This window comes from Cyprinodon tularosa, unplaced genomic scaffold (assembly GCF_016077235.1).
Source record: "Cyprinodon tularosa strain WSP-4 unplaced genomic scaffold, ASM1607723v1 ctg576, whole genome shotgun sequence".
NCBI classification, from domain to species: Eukaryota; Metazoa; Chordata; class Actinopteri; order Cyprinodontiformes; family Cyprinodontidae; genus Cyprinodon; species Cyprinodon tularosa.
This window is the reverse complement of record NW_024039314.1, coordinates 451,126-468,571: the sequence shown is the minus strand read 5'-3', so window position 1 is coordinate 468,571 and position 17,446 is coordinate 451,126. Positions and strand designations below refer to the sequence as shown.

The window sequence follows — 17,446 nt, the reverse complement described above, 5'->3', positions numbered from 1 at the left end:
GAAATCCAAACAAGCTTCTCCTCAGCAGAGGACTGTGTGTCAGTGGGCTGCAGCAATGTAAACAAGGGGAGACGCTGCAGCACAGCCTTCTGTTGCTTCCACCAGACATGATGTGTGTGGAAGAAGAAAATAGGCTTTCTATCTGATTTCAAGAACGATGTTTCCAAGGCAAAGCAAAATCAAAGAACCAGAAACAAGAGTTTCATGAGGTGAAGAAACACCAAATCAGGGGTCCAAGAAGCTGAACCATCAACAAACATCAACAAAGCTGGTTTTCCCAAACGTCATTATTTCCAATTGAGTCATTTGAACACCGTATAATTATTAACCAATACTTATGTTAAATAAATTTGCATATTTATTCCAGATCAGCTTAAGATAGATTTACTTCTTAAAGAATTGTAAATAATTTAAAAGCAAATTCGATCAGCCTAATTTATTTTTATACGAGTTATTTGTGCTACACACATATAGATTTATTTACCCTTAAAGTTTAATCTAAATCTTAAAGAATTAAGGTTGATAAATTAAACTTTAGCATTTAGCATTTAAATAATGACACAGGTCCTTGATTATTTGAAGAAATGCCCAATTATTGTTAAACAAGCAAATCTGTTCATTTGATTTAAATTTTTTTTTTTTATCTGTCTCATTAAACTTTATTTGTTGTGATATTTTAACCTTACATCAATCCCCTTTATTACCAATTTAAACAGCTGTGCATTATCTTTAACACATTTAACTCCTGCTTTGTTTTGAAAACAGGTTAGGGGGAAGAATGAGCCACAGAAACTAGAAACTGTCCTTATTTTACAGTTTAACCCTAATTATTCACTCATTTCTATTTTACCAAGACAAAAAATAACTAAACTATCCTTTCACAAATGGACAACATACAATAGAGTGGATCCACAGACACGACAGACAACATATAAGACAAACAGATAAGACAAACAAAACACCAACAAATGGCCATAACATAAATGATTAAACGTAATTGTTGCATGCAAACCTTCATGTGTGTCAGGCCCTTTTCTCTCACTGGGGGGTGAGGGGTTTAGGCAGATTCATGGAACCCTTAGCCCGCCCATCTTTACCGAACCTCCTGTAACTGGGTCAACGGTAAAATGGACGCTTTCAGTCTATTTATACGCAGGTACTTTAACTCTAGTCAATAAACAGCAAATCAGTTACTATTCTGCTGTAAGCCAACCATTTATAACTTTATGTCTGGTGCTATTTCAGTCCTGATTCTGAAAGTTAGGATGTTTTTTTTGTTTTTATCACCATTGATTTAAATCCATTAAGCAGGTTTTAGGTTTTATTTATTTTTAAACATAATTGTTTTTAAATGTGCCAAAAATTGTTATTAAGATTATTTCACTCTCTCAGGAAAATATGCCATTTTGATTCAAATCTTTCAGGAATTAATTATTTTTTGCAAATCTGTAATTTTAGTTAAAAAAACTCATAGCTTTTATATATTTTAGTTGCATTTTTCAAACTAAATTCCATATATTTGGTTAACTGTAAAGTTTATTTATCTTAAACATGTGAAGTAGTTTGGTCGAGGGTCAAAAAGGTGAACCAAAAAAACCAGCTTCAGCCAACGGTTCCAGTTTCTCTGTTGTCTTTTATTACTTTTCTCTCAGACAAAACATTTCACCTCGAGCTTCCAAGAGCTCAGGGCTTATATAATCAAGTGGCAACACACCTGCACTTGATTGGACCAAGCCTCAATTAAACAGGAAAAAAAAAAAACAGTCTAAACAGAGAAACAAGAATAAACTTAATCTAATTTACAAACTCCTCTACATAAAGAAAAAAGTCTGCAAAATAAACAGATAACTCAAAAGATAACTCAAAAAGTTACTTTAAAGAAAAACAAAAAAAAAGCATAACTCTAAAGGAAACCCTCTAAATGGTAGAATCCAGCAAATTAATGGATGACATAATTTAGTCAATTTAGCAGGAAATACTTAAATAATGGTATGTAAAAAGGAAAACAAAAACCATGAATATACTTTGAAACATAACAATTTAATCCAATAATCCTGAAGTAATAGTTTTAACCTAAACATAAGTAGATGGAAACTGCAACATAATGCTAACACAAACAAACCCGGGATAGTAAGTGAAAGTCAAAGTTGCAAACTAATGTTTAAAGTTAAGCATTACAAATCAGAAGCAGGAATAAGGGACAAGTGGTAAACACAAACTAAACCACTTTGTCACAAAACACTTAAGGGAGGAAAATAGTTGATATCATTGTTTATATGTTTTAAATAATATACATATGTATAAATTTTTTTTTGGAGGAAAGGAAAATCTAATTCTCTTAGTTTTTCATTTAGTAAAATCTAATTCAGATTAAAATCACACATGACTTTAGATTTTATCCTATTGGATTATATTATTCCTTCTTTTTCCTCTATAAGTTGCTGTTTTGTTTACATTTTCATAAGTCAGAGCAACAATCACCTTTTCTCTGTCTTAGTCAGAACCTCAGACATTCATGGCACAGGGACAAAGCAACACACCACAAAATCATGAAGAGATGAAGCTAATCTCTCCGAGTGGCTGCTGTGGAAATGGCGAATTTGGTTTGTGACTAAAACCTGTGCACATTTTCTACTACTGTGTCAGACCATGTTTGGACCCTTTTCTCTCTCTGGATTTGCCTAAGTTTTCATCTCCAGGTCCGTCCATAACATTATGGAACATGGTGACAGCAGGAAATGAACAAACCCGTCCTGTTTTTAAACAACCACAGGCCTGATAAAAAACGTGTTGTTTTCTAGTCCTGAAGCCGACATAGGAAAAGGCAGTTGCTGCTGAGTTTTTCTCTTTTAAAAGATACCTTTTGGTTTAGATACTTAAGGTTGGTTCTAATTTGATCAGAAATTACTCTAAAAGAATCATGGTTCAGTGAAAGCCAACCAGGCCGTACATTATCACCCTCATTGGACATTTTCCCACAGATAAAAGTCATGTCAGTCAGCAAACATTTTCTTCATTGCAAGATGCAGAAAGGAATCTAATAAGAGAAAGTTATCAAACTTTTCTTGAATAGTTGGAAGTCTATGGAAATGGAATATAAAATTACATAAAAAAAATAAAAGAAAATATATAATTGATCACTTTACCCTTTTACTGATTGCTGCCAACAGGCGGTTTCAGTCCTGGAGCTCCACCACCTCAGTCCAAAAGGTCAGCCACTTCTCAAACTACATTCCTACTAGGCAGCATTGTAAATATAGATATCCTACATTACATTTTTGCTAGCAAAAATTACATTTCAGGCTGCCAAAAACATAATTTCAGATATCTGAAATGTAATTGTTACTAGTCACTCTTCCCCATTCATCTGTATTGGGCCGTTACTTTTAGATATCCGAAATGACATTACTCCTATCTAAAATAAACATTCTGGATGTCTAAAAATGAATTTCAGATATCTACAAATCTTTACTTATTTTAGGTGACCGTTTTAACATATAATGTTTGTATTTCAGATATTTCAGATAGGAGTAATGTCACTGTAATGTCATTTTGAAAGTATCTAAAACAAAATTTTAGATAGGCATTATTAAAATGTAGAAATCTGGAATTCTAATTTAACTAGTTGTTTAATAACTAGTTGATATCTGTAATTATATATGTACTCACAGAAATATATTTTAAATGTCAAGAATTGGATTTCTAGATATCTGTAATGTTATATTCATTTTTGATATCCAAAGCAGTAATAATGACTTATGATCAATAACTCTATTGTGGAGATCTGAAATGAGATTTCATCCTAGTCAGAATTCATTTTAGATAGGAAGAATGTTTATTTTTGATAGGAAGAAAGTTATTTTAGATATCTGGAAGTAAAAGCCCAATACGCATGAATGGGACAAGTGACGTAATTTGTCCTAGTAAGAATTGCATTACAGATATCTGAAATGTTCATTTTGACTAGAAAGAAATGCATTTGAAACACCTGGAATATATATTCGTTCAAGCTAATAAATGTCAAATGGCCTGCCATACAGTTCTCTAACAGGCAGGGACTCGTGTCCCGCTCTGCAGTAAAGATTTTGTGGAGGATTTTCGTGAATTTTCTAGAAGACGCGCCCTCTCCTCTTGAAATTAAAATAAACATAAACTTTCTCTTCTTATTTATTCCACCCTGCCCGAGAAAGAGGAAATAAAAAAGCCCAAACAGATTTAAGACGTTATAAACGACATCGTGATGAGATTTTTCACTGGCTGGAGCCAAATCTGTCATGAATAAGCAAGGCGAAATAGAAATGGTAGAACTGTTTGATTGAATCTGTGTATTCTGGTGATGTTTTCATTTCATATACATCTAAAAAATAAAATGAAATGAACAAACAAAGTTTCACTACTGTAGAACCAATAAAAATAGACATCTGTAGAAAACTCAGTTATATATATAAGTTATATATAAATTTCCATACCTTGATGAATCATGTGATTTATGTAATATACAAAAATAAAAAACTATATATATATATATATATATATATATATATATATATATATATATATATATATATATATATATATATATATATATATATATATATATATATATATATATATATATATATATGGGAGTTTTTTTTTGTATATTACATAAATCATATAATTCATCAAGGTATTCATCAAATTACAACATTATTTATGAAATCAGATATAGGTCCTATGGGAAAAGGGATAGGATAGTCATTTTGAAATGTTTTTGATACATAAATAATGTCATTTCATATTGTAAATATAGGGCAAGTATGATATAAAGTGCCTTGAATGACGATGTATTTTCTATAAGGAGCTTTATAAATAAAGTCAAACAATTAGACGAGACAGGGACTAACAACAAGTGGGGGGTTGCTGTTAGGGACTTAACATACATGTTGATGCTTAAAGTAGTTATAGCCTAGATCTCATTCAGTCTGGGTCGGACAGAACACCTCTGATGTCATCATCTTAAACACAGGCTCCCCTCAGGGCTGCATCCTGAGCCCCCTGCTGTTCACCCTGATGGCACATGACTGCGTCCTCAGGTTCACCACCAATCACATCGTGAAGTTTGCAGACGATACCTCGGTGGTGGGACTCATCAGGGATGAAAGCGATCAGAACTACAGAGAGGAGGTGGAGCAGCTGGTGGACTGGTGCAAAGATAACAGCAGATAACAGATTTAAAGATAATTAGGAATCAAATACTGGAAAATTAGCTCAAACAAAGTCCTCTTTTTCTCCATTAAAAATAATCAAATAAATAAATGTAATCTAGCAAAAAATCTAACTAAATTAAAGATTAATCATTTCAAAAGCATTACCATTAGTATAATACTAAAGAATATACATACAAAATAAAAGATAACTTTTCTTTTTGGGGAGCAGAAAGGCAATTCAGGTTTTTGTTCCACCTGTGAACCAAAAGACCTCGCATAGGAACGTGAGGCTCTCTCTAAGGGTGAGAGGAAGGTTGTAGGTGCCACCAGAAGGCATTTAATTTTACTGAGACGTCGGTAATCTAGAGTGGGACCCCCCCGCCCCCCAGTTATCCAAGTTGGCACCATAGGATTGGTGTGTATCGGGCAGAGTTAAATTACCTGTAGATAATGGGAAAGGTTTTGCAGTTCTACAGTATGGTAGTAGAACAAAAGGCAAGGTTCCGGGAAATTGTCAACTGCCCAAGGAGAAATTTTTGATCAAATGCCAAAAAAAAATATGGTTCTTTTAATGTTGCAATAAACAAAAATGTTAAAGATAAGATAAACAAATATCATGAGAAGTTAAGAGGGGTAAAAGAAGGTAAGGTAAGAAATTTACAGATTAAAAAAAAAAAAATAGAAAAAAAGGGAGAAAGAAAAAAGAAAAAAAACAGTTTAAAATGATGGATGGATAAAAGGAGAGTTTAAAGAAACTCTCAGCTTCAAAAAGAAATGGGTTAAAATAAGAAGTCAAAAAGGCAGTGTTTAAACCTGATACTAAACATATTTAAACTGTATTACATATTAAAATTACACTATACTAAGTTATAATAATGAATTGAAATTTCAATGGTGCTTTAAAAAAACAAAACTTTAAACTCTTACAGGAAATTAATAACTCATAGCTAAAATAAAAAAATATTAAATTATTACTGAAAAAAAAAGTAAGTAGGGCATAAAATAAAAGTGTCCTCCTCTGGTCTGCGAACCATAGATATCCATAATAAAGGCTAGATGTCTCGTCCGCGCTGCTGGCCAATGGGGGTCGACGTCCGCACGTGGCGGTGTTCTGTCAGATAGCCATGCGTTGTCTGATCGTCATACGCGTATGACAAACTGATGGCTATATCTGTCAGATAGCCATGCGTTGTCAGATCGTCATACGCGTATGACAAACTGATGGCTATATCTGTCAGATCAGCATACGTTGTCAGATAGTCATACGCTTAGCTCAGACATGTATACGTTGTCATTACCATATGATTTTATTTAATCAGCAACATAGAATCATGACGTAGATCATCATACACTTTGTTATTAACAGTTATATGGCATCCTGACTTAGCGGTTAAGTAGGTTCATGAGTTTTACACGGGCCTGTGTTGTAATTGACTGCAGCTGCAGCCAGACCTGCTTTAAATACACTTTGAAACCATGACAACGCATGTATATTTATCTAGTTATCATATTATGTCATATTATAAACAATTTAATGACTTATTTTCGTCATAACTTGTTGCGTATGCTGAACTGACAACTCCACTGACGGTCAGACTTCTTAATGCGCATGCGCGGGCATGCGTACTGACTGCATGTGTGCTATCCTGACAGCGTATGGCTATCTGACAGAACAACGGCAATTTCACCATATTTTATATTTAATCATCTTTATTAAAACGGTGTTAGATCGTCATAAAGCTGCTAATGAAATAACACTTTATTAGCCACTGTATGACTTCCTGATGCATCCCTTAACCTGTCTGATTGCCATACACTTTGTTATTAGCCACTGTATGACTTCCTGATTAATACCAATGACATCAGTTGTATGATGTACTATATTTAATGTAGAACATTTTACTTCTGTATTTTTAATAATCCACACTGTCACTGGTGGGGTAAAACTGTTTAATTTAAATTACACTTTTTACATTTGAACATGTCACCCATGTCTGTGGCACATTCTTTGTGTGTCCACCTTGAGCAGCAGTCACACTGTATCTGTGAAGTGGACAGAAAAAGAAAACAGTTATGAGTAAGCAAGTGTAATGTGTTTGAAGCGTTAAGTTGTACAGTTTAGTTGTTTACCATGTCAATGATGTTCTCTGAAGCATTACAGTGAAGCATATTGCATTCCACACAGTACTCTTCCACCTTGTCTGGGAACAAATAAAGGCATTTAGAGTGTACTTTACCAAAAATAGTCAAGTACTACCTCTTTATATTCTGTTGACAAGCCATCATGTTATACTAGTACATAACAGAAAATACTGCAATTTAGTATGTCATATATCTTTGGATTTTTTTAATGCTTTGGACTGTTCCGGTATAGCCTAAGGGAAAATTTGTTCCGTTTGGAATGAAAAATTCGTTGATATGCTCCTAAGCCATCTTGTGTTTTTGATTGTTAGAATATTAACAAAACAGATCAACAGGTTTCACACAGACTTCCACAGTTCCCAGAACAGTGGAACTGGTTCTTAATACCCAACATTAATAAAATTTCATGTGTTCTGACCAAAAAATTCTTAGAATCATAGCTGTCCAAAGCTATAAATCTCTGAACATTCAGCCAGCAAACTGGAAAACAAGACTTCTTTGAAATTGTTCTTTCACCTCGATGTTGATACAGTGTGGTAGCGATGTGCAGTCTGGCTTGGGATATGTCTTTGGGTCCTGTTTGCACTGCCTGCAGCCCTCCCATTTGAACATATGTTTCTGCAAACTGAAAAAATTATGCCTTTTAATGTAATAATTCCATGGATTTCAAAACATTCCATCTGTTCTTTGTACCTTCAAAACCAAGACCCCACAACTGCTGGAGTCCTTCTGCAGCATATGCGACATATGGCGGACACTCCAGCTTCTCCGGCCAGCACCTTTTGCTTTTAGGAAGTTTATAGGACATTGTAACAATAACAAAATACATAATGAATGAATGATAAAGACATGAATCAGATCACCTCCAGTTATGGAGAAGCTTTCTGTCATACATTGTTTCGTTCCCCATAGGGTCTATAACTACTAGCTCTTGGTGATTCATCACGACAATCTGTTGGAATGTTTGGAAGATAGATAAGACAGACAGACAGACAGACAACCTCTGTCACCCTCCCATGCTGCCCAGGGAACAACCGATTGTGACATATAGACATATTCATGTGTAAATAAAGTTAAATAAATAAATTTTACATACCACCAAAAGCCAGTGACCTCCCACATTTACAGGGCACATCCAAATGGAGGCTTCAGGTAAAACCATCTTTTGAAATTGCAAATAATAAGATTAATTTGCATTCATTCTCTTAAGATGATTTAAAAGTGAATAATTACCTTTTGAACAGCCCGATATTGCCCAAGATGAAATACAGAAGATGCAATTACTGCATCCATTCTGTATACAGGTATCTGAAATGTAATATAATTTCAAAGAAATATGTGAAACTACTAAGAGTGGATTAAATTTAACCTTAAAACATGTTGAACCTTGGTCTTCTGAAGTGTCACATACAAATATGCATCTATAACCTGTTTGACAAAAAAAAAAAAAAAAAACATAAATTTCTGGATGGACTGCCTTGTGAAAATATAAACTTCCCAGAACATGGAGTCTTACTTCATCTGACAGCCAGCCATGTCCACAGAGTGTTCTAAAAGATGTGTCATACAATTTATATGGGCCAACAAGGGCTTCAACTTGCCCTGAGTCTTTCAAAGACCAAAGTTGAACTACTGCAACAAAAACAGAAATTGCTCTTTTAAAAACTTATACATCTGAAAAAAGCAACACAACTTCAGAGGAAGTTTTGCAGACAAGACCAGGAACAGGTCATTGAACCAACATGCAAAAATTGATCTACCGATCAGAACCCATGACCAACAGGCCAGAACAGAAAACTAGAAAACATATTTGTGCACAAATCAGCTAATGCATCTATAGGTGTTAGGCTTACCCTCACTGGGCCTCGTGTTTGTTCACTGTCAACGCATAGCTTCGTCTGAAAGACTCTTACACAATCATATGAATGTCTGGCCTAGAGGAGACAACTGAGACAACTTGGTATGGTTAAGCAGGGGAAGAGAGTCCACTGGAGGTGGGGAAGGGAGAGGTCAACTGGCCAGGGGGCGAGGATTCACTGGAGGGGGAGAGACTCACTGGAGGGGGAATGGAGAAGGTCACATACTGGACGTGGTGGGACGATGGGATAGAGGACACTTACGAGTAGGTTTTGTACATCACTCACTTAACCGAGTGGCGAGGGTCTGCTGAGATACTCCCTTGGCGTGGGGCGTCTCTGTCCTCTTACCCCAATTCGTGCCCCAACCCATGGAGTTCCGCTTGTCTCGTATCACATTCTGTGTTCGCCAAACCGCCAGGCGTGTTTGATGCGTCTCGTACCCATTCTTTGGCGTCCAACACATCTTTTTCGCTTGTACCCCATCTTCGTTTGTCTGAACAACCCACTTGCGGGGGCGATGGACCCCCTGGAGGTTATACATCCCAGTGCCTTGTGTTGAGCGTGCTCGGACCCAATGTAGCTTTGGGCGCGGTACCCTGTTGCCTTTAAAGCCACCCAGTGCGGTTTCTGACTGTCGCGTGTACCCCCCAGTGCTTTTTTGCAGCCAACACAGCTTTGTTTGCTCTGGCGCGTGAATCAATGATAGCCTTGTTCGCCAGTCACCTGCCTACATTAGTGATAGGGGAGAGCACAAACCCCTCGCCAGAACAAGAGCAGTGGGAGTTAAAGATTGTCGGACCGAGAGGGGTCGACCCTCACCGGGTAAACGCACATGGCTGACCTCGCCCATGGGACCTGACCTGGATCTGTCTTAGTCCAGCAGATGTGTTTTACTGCTTTGCCCTGCGAAACCTAATCACGAGTCTCCCTTTCATTTCAAAAACTTCTTTATATACCAGATATGAAACACCTCACCTCATTTTGTCCCCTCCAATTGGCCTGCTGTTATATGGTCTTCAAGACGACTTCATTTTTGCTATGCATTAGTCTTGATGACTTACTCTTATCCCGCCATTCTGTCTTTTCAACCTCACTAGAGTGCTGCTTAATATCCCCTCTATCACTCGTATGGATACAGCTAGAAGGTCCCTAGGATATTATTGTCCTTGGTCTCTCCATCCTGGCCACCTTTCCTACCCCTTGATTCTTATGTTGAAGAAGATAGAACTTTTCTCTCCCCCTTTCCTCGTGAACTTGAAATTTTTTGATCTTTTTTCTTCTTTTGTGCCCCTTTTTTGCAAAAGCTTCTTTTTCATTTCTTATTTTTTACACACATTCGACATTCTCTTCCACCTGGGATCTTTGCTGTCTTCCCGCTGATCTGTGTCCTTCTGTCTTTAACTAATTTGGCTGTAGCGTACGCTCTGGTAGGAACTACAGAAGACAACTGAGTAATGATAAAAAACACAAATCACACATTACCATTCAAAGATTACTAACAAGAACATCTCCAACGTTTTATTAAAACAGTTGCAGAATCTTCTGAATTTAAGGATGTGCGGACATAGTATTCTCGTCCGGGTCTACAAACAAGTGCAAACTAACCATGCCAAAATCATCATTCCTGGTTCTGTAGTTATAAAAATTGTGTTAAGTTAGAAATAAAGCTGAACACATTAAAATAAATCCTCACAGTTCTTCACTCAGTTATTTTCATATATACAATTGAACAGGAACGATGACATTCAATTTTTAGGATACCAAATCTTAACACATTCTCTACTATCATGTATAGACTGTAGTGTTTTGAGCTAATGCCAGATGTTTTTAGAACGGCAAGTATGCAAAATTGTTAACTCGGAATTCTATGTCAAAATTCCAGTACAAACGCCATTGTAATATTCGTAACAGAGCATCAGTTACCCGGCAAGTCAACCATGAACTTCAGAAGGAAACCTAGCCCTCTCTGCCATACATCATAAAAAATGGCGAGATATTTTCGTGGTGGATGTGAGGTTTTTTCGACCCTTAAGGAAAACAAAAGTGGGCTCAAGAACATGTCCCTGTCATCTTGCTTTCGTTGACTGATATCCACTAGCCCCCCAGCTCAAACACCGCCCAACGACCACTCCCCCCACCCCAAAGCCACAATAGAATACCCCCGCTCCGTGCACCCCTTTCCCCTTCACCATTTGAGGGCCCTCCCACTCCCCCCCATCCAACTCCTCATCCCACCTCACCGACAACTACCAACGGCACCTGACCTACCACTTCCCACACGCAGCGCCACAAACCCCCCCGCATACCTCACCCCAACCGATCTCATCGACCCCAAGTCCCCGCTACGGTCGGTCACAGTCCCAGCCTTCCACACCTAACACGCCTCCCAGGGCTCCCTCCGGTAGTCGTGCGGACCGCGATAACCCCTACAGGCACCACCAAACCACGCGGGCACGCGCATCGCTGAGCCTGGATCCTTTTTCCCAACCTCTCCGATCCTTCTCTGCCTCGAACCGCTGCTGCTCTGAACCCATACTCATTCGCGAAAGTAGCCCTGCTGGGAGTATCGGACATCCCGCCTCCACCAACGCAAGCACTCCCCACCCAGGTCACCCCGGTCGTCCCGCTCCTCTTCCCCCCAATGCCCGCAGCAACACCTACTATCGCAAGCATGCCGCTGCCGCACCTTCTCTATGGACACACCCCAGCCACCCAAACCCACACCGACCACACCGAACGACTCCACGACGCATCGATCACCCTACCCACTCCTCTCCACCTTGTATCGCCACCCCCCCCCAGCTTAGCTATAGCCCGAATACTGCCCCCCCCCGCTCCCGCCCCCGCCCCTCTCCTGCGCCCTCCTCCCTCACCCTACAGACTCCCCTACCCACTCCTGACGCGCCCCCGTCCGTCCTCCCCCCCACACCCCCCACACCCCAGTCCACACCTCCCACCCCCGCGAGCCGCCCTCCCCCCCAAGCTGCGCACCAGCCCCCGTCTATGCCGCCGCCCTTCCTCCCTTCCCACCTTCACCCCAACCGAAACCGTTACCTGCCAACCGCACGCACCCACGCCAAGCCCCGCCCCTCACCTGCGTTGGCCTGCCCACCCCCCACCCCCCCCGGCCCTCAGCCCCCGCCGCCCCGCTCAGCGACCCAGCCCGCCCCATGACCCCCGCTCCTAGCCCCATGCCCTCACCCCCCGAACCCCCGCGCCCAGAACGGCCCCGGTCCCGAACAGGCCCCGACCACGCCGCCCCCCGGCCGCCGCCGGGACGGGACGACATATCCAGATTCTCCCTCCCCACCACACCCCAGACGCCCCCCCCACCCCACACATCCCCCGAACTCTCGCCCCCCTACTCCGCGGACCTGAGCGGGGCTTTCCAGACCGGCAGCCTGCGCATCCCGCCCACCCTACCCAACAACTCCCATCACCAACTGTCGCTCCACCCCGCCATCCCCCCACTACAACCCGCCCCCCCGCAGCCCTCTCCCCCAAAGGTGACCCCCTGCACCACTTCCTTGCCTACCCCCGCCCACACACTCATGCCTGCCCACAACCCCCGACCCCCCACCAGCGCCGCAAGCCGCCAGCCCAGGCGGGTCTCTTCCCAGCCCACGCGCCCCGTGCGCCTTGCATCCCCATACACACCCCCCCCACATACCCCAAGCCACAGGGCCGCCCCACTCCCCCCCCGGACCACTCACCCACAGACCGACCCCGGCAGTACCCCGCAACCCAGTCCAACGCACCACCCCACGATCGCCACCACAGCCCCCTCTAACACCACCGCGCCACGCTAACTGCACCACGACCCACGCCGTCTCCACCCGTCAAGGCCCCCCCGCCCCACCGTCACCCCCCCCCCCGGTCGCCCGCCCGGTCTCCCACATCCTCCTGACCCCCCAGCCCGGGCTCCCTCCACCCCGACCCCCCTGACGGCTACTCGGGGTTCGGTAGCGCCCAGACGGGTCTCAGGACCCCCCGCCCCCGACAGGGTGTCACTTCGACCCGTCGCCACGCTAGGGCTCTATTTCACAGTGCCCTAGAAGCACAGTTATTACATACCAGTCACAGCACATACTCCCAAATTTGTAAAACAGTTTTCTTATAGTGTTGCCATTTTTTACTGTATGTCCATATCAATAAGAAGCTGTAAAATGATACCAAAGTCTACAGAATTATGTTGCAATGAAAAGAAACAATTAAGAGATATAAAACAACACAAAAAAACATTTAAGTTTCTATTCTAACATTTCTTAACCGAGCTTATAATGATGTCCATTTGTCTTTTCAATCCAAGCCGTTGGTTAGAGATGATAGTGCGTGCAGAGATGCTTCTTTAGATTGAAAGTAGAACACAGAGTCTACTGTTCATCTAAAACAACAAACGAAGCACATTAATATAACCTTTTACCATATACCTAGGCTTCACAAAAATAAATGTAGTATTAAATGTGTGCTTACTACTTGTTCACAAATTCTCTGCCCCTGGTCAGTGAAATAACGCCCCTGAGGACATCAGCCGTGCCGGTAAAAATATAGGAACATAATTTTGGCAGACTTCCTCATCGGTCTTAGTCTTGAGAGGGAAAGCCTTCCACCCATTTAGAGAAGGTAATCTGTAGGCTTGTCATGTATATACTGATTGCCACAAATGTCAGGGCATGGGACCTTGTCAGATCAATGTCCGATAAGCTCCCACACCCCTGACACCTGTTGGGGATGACAACAATGTTATCACAACAATGTCCCTAGAGTGGTGAGGGTAACAACTTCATGAGATTGCTGTGGAAGGTTACCTTTTATTGCACAGAAGTCTCTGAACAACTGGAGGGGGAGGTCAACTCTTTGGGCACCGGTCACATTGCAGACACCTTTTACAACCTTACAGTTATAGGAGTTGTACGACATTTTGGACCATAAGATTTTGCTAACTATGTTTGTTACATAACCCAATTCTCAATGTCCAGACTGTCATACCAGCCCATTATAATCGGAACACACTTGGCAATGCGTGGTTTGACAATGCAGTGTGTCCCTTCCCATGGTGGGGATGCATTGAAACTCCTTGACGAGGTTCCATGCCTCTTTCATTGGACCGTATGGCCCTTCTTCTCAGGTAATGCTTCCGTCGAATAGGGTCCAACCAGCTGTATAAAACCATGACCATATTATGTCAATATTGTTAGTTAAAGATGTATTATGTTTATTTAAATATAAAAACCCACACATGGATTGGTAAATTTTTTCGGCATACTTTCTTAAAGTTTGCCCTCTGCCCTCTGTTAGGTTGTCAATTGGGTAGGAGCCTTCAGATATAAAACTGAAGAACTTTCCCCGCCATTTGCACTTCATGTTTGCTATAAATTGACACAAGTAAACATGTAAATTGCATCAACAACATTTAAACAAGAAAATTCATTAGACACCAGCAAATTTTCAAAATATATAAAAAAAAACCCCTGCTGCAGCTGCTGTACCACAACAAAACCACACCTACTCCTGCTACTAACCAACTCTGCCAACTGGTGTCTGCAAAAATAAGACATTTCTGTGAAACATCAGCTCTTAGGACAAGAAAATACAAAAGTTATAAATAAATAACAAAAAAGTTTTGTAGTGAAAAGCTTCTTCCTATCCATCCTTTCTATTCGATTTAATAAACAACAAAAACCATATATTCAACATCTTATTATGCACTGTGCATCCAACAAATGCAATTCTCTGAAATACTGCAGAAAACACAAACAGCAAGTTTCAATGACAAATGAGAGATCCAAATTTTTAATTGACAACACTGGTGTGATGCCATGTCCCTTCCTGGCAACCGGTCCTGGTGAAACACAGGGACTTTCAAGTGACACAAAGAACATCTCCTGTCTTTTATTATAATTGATGGCAAAGTCACACTGACAGTACAAATACAAACCCGGTTGCTATACTCGGTAAAGTTGGATCTGTTAACCATAAAAATCACTTCATGTTCCAAAAACACCTCCAATTTTGGCATAAACTAATATGTGTAAATGTAAAGCACATATAAAAACCAAATTAACATGAACGCTTTTCATATGAGCATTAATGAAGATAAGAATTTGTTTCCAAAGTGAAACACTGGTTTTGCCCCAGTTTTCATACGTGTGAATTCATTTAATGTTGGATAACGTGTGTGTATCCAACATTAATTCATCCTATTGTAGGATGTTAAAAAGGTGAGTAGGGACAGATATTACTTCCCTGTCTGTACTCCTTAATAACATGAAGGCTTTTCAGTGTTAACATTAACACATACACGACTTGCTAACCAAGTTAAATTCAATTCAATTCAGTTTATTTATATAGCGCCAAATTCCACAAACATTTCATTCCAGCGCACTTTATTTAACAGTTCACAACCTAGATTCAAATTGATACAAAGTTTTCTATCTAAGAAAACCAATGATTTGCATTAGACTCATTGAATCAAATACAATCACCCACACAGCTAAAGCAAGCTTGGTAAGCGAGACAGTGGAGAGGAAAAACATAACTCCCCTTTTAACAGTAAGAAACCTCCAGCAGAACCATGCTCATTGTGAGCGGCCATCCTGCCGAGGCCGAACTGGGGTTCAAGGAAGACCAGAAAGCAAGATACAAAAAAGCAGGCGTAAAAGAAGCGGCGCGTCCCGTCCAGGTAATACACACCAGCCAGGCAGAACTAGCTCCAAGGCAGTCTCCCATGCCAGAGGTACGAAGAAATCACATTCCATCTCATTCACGGTCAGAGAACCATAGGACGCCCACACTCGGAGGAAAACAAGGCCGATCATCCAACCATCTATAAACAAGGGTGTTGATTGAGAAGCAGACGCACACTGATGTTTTCGATTCCAGGATAGGAACGTCACAGCTAGTCCAAACAGGTAACCAGACGAGGACAAAGCTACTCTGAGGAAACGCAGAGAGTGCAGAATGGTGTTGAGATTGAGAACTAACAGATATCTGCAGAGAATAAGGAGAGAACAGAGAGAGTAAATGAAGCAGAATGGAAAAATGGGGGGTCCCTATGTCCCCAAAGTCTAAGCCTATAGCAGCATAACATAGAGATCAGCTCTGGATAATCTCTGAGCCACTCTAACTATAAGCTTTATCAAAAAGGAAAGTTTTAAGCCTAGCCTTAAAAGTAGACAGGGTGTCTGCCTCACGGACTAAAACTGGTAGTTGGTTCCACAGTTAGCAGACATGTTATCCAACCCAAAAATATTAAGGAACTGGGGGACGTGAATTTAAACAGGGCGTGTTTTGTAGTTTACTGCAGCTGCAGGGCACGCATTAAAAATTTTAACTATTTACATACTTTTTTATTGCGGTGTCATCCACTTCTCACGCGCGTATGAGACACAAGCTGAGAACTCCGACCGCTTCCTCCTCATATCTGCGGACCCACCTGCAGAATGCGCATTGCCGTCCTCCTTTACCATTAGATATGCTATTATTCCCTGACATGTATGTGCTCTACACGCTGATACGGAACAAGGGGCAAAGCGAGGGAGCACCAGGGGAGTGATGGGAGAGGAGACAACCACACACGGGAGATGCAAAACAGGAACAAAACTGATCCAACCACTAATCAACGAAATGAATCATAATGAAAAACCCAATGTTGCTAGCATAGCTCGGTCAATGTCTGATTTTTTGAGATGATAAAAAATCGAGATGGCCAGAACGCACTTATCTCCCTCTATCCATGATGTCTTAGTAGGCCTGACGTCTCTCCAGTCCTCATAAACGACTATATTTATTTTAGCGGTCAACTTACATGACAGAAAAGCCGAGTAGACTAAACTGTTTGGTTGTAAACTCAAATTCAAAAATAATCAAAAAAAAACGCACACTAAAAGACGGCATTGGATCTAACATAAAGTTGTGAAGCTGTTTTGCTGAGCAACCATGGAAAATCAACTGGCATTACAGGCTGATTATAGTCATGTTATCCTTTTTATGTTATGGCTCTCTGGTGACATGCCCTTTACACAGGAGCTGTTACATTTTGTTTTTTTTGTGTTTTTGCGGCACAAACCTGCAGAAAAAACAACTGACTATATTTCCTTAATAAAACCCAAACAAGTCTGATCTTAAAAGTATAAAAATGTGTCTAACTGTGTAAATCCTCTGCTTAAATATGAAAGCAGTGTTGTTTTTTTTTATTCTATTTTTGTAATATTATAGTCTATGAAACTATCCCAGATCAACAAATCGACCCGTCTG

At 40.6% G+C, this 17,446-nt stretch overlaps 1 long non-coding RNA gene across 1 annotated transcript; it reads right to left on the bottom strand.

Annotated features, from left to right (window-relative positions):
• Positions 1-8,204: 8,204 nt before the first annotated feature.
• Positions 8,205-9,129, bottom strand: LOC119797226. Its single transcript, XR_005282561.1, has 5 exons — positions 8,848-9,129; positions 8,718-8,759; positions 8,565-8,639; positions 8,428-8,493; positions 8,205-8,283 (listed from the first exon to the last, which is right to left on the bottom strand). It is a non-coding gene; the product is annotated as an uncharacterized LOC119797226 (long non-coding RNA).
• Between the last annotated feature and the right edge of the window lie 8,317 nt (positions 9,130-17,446).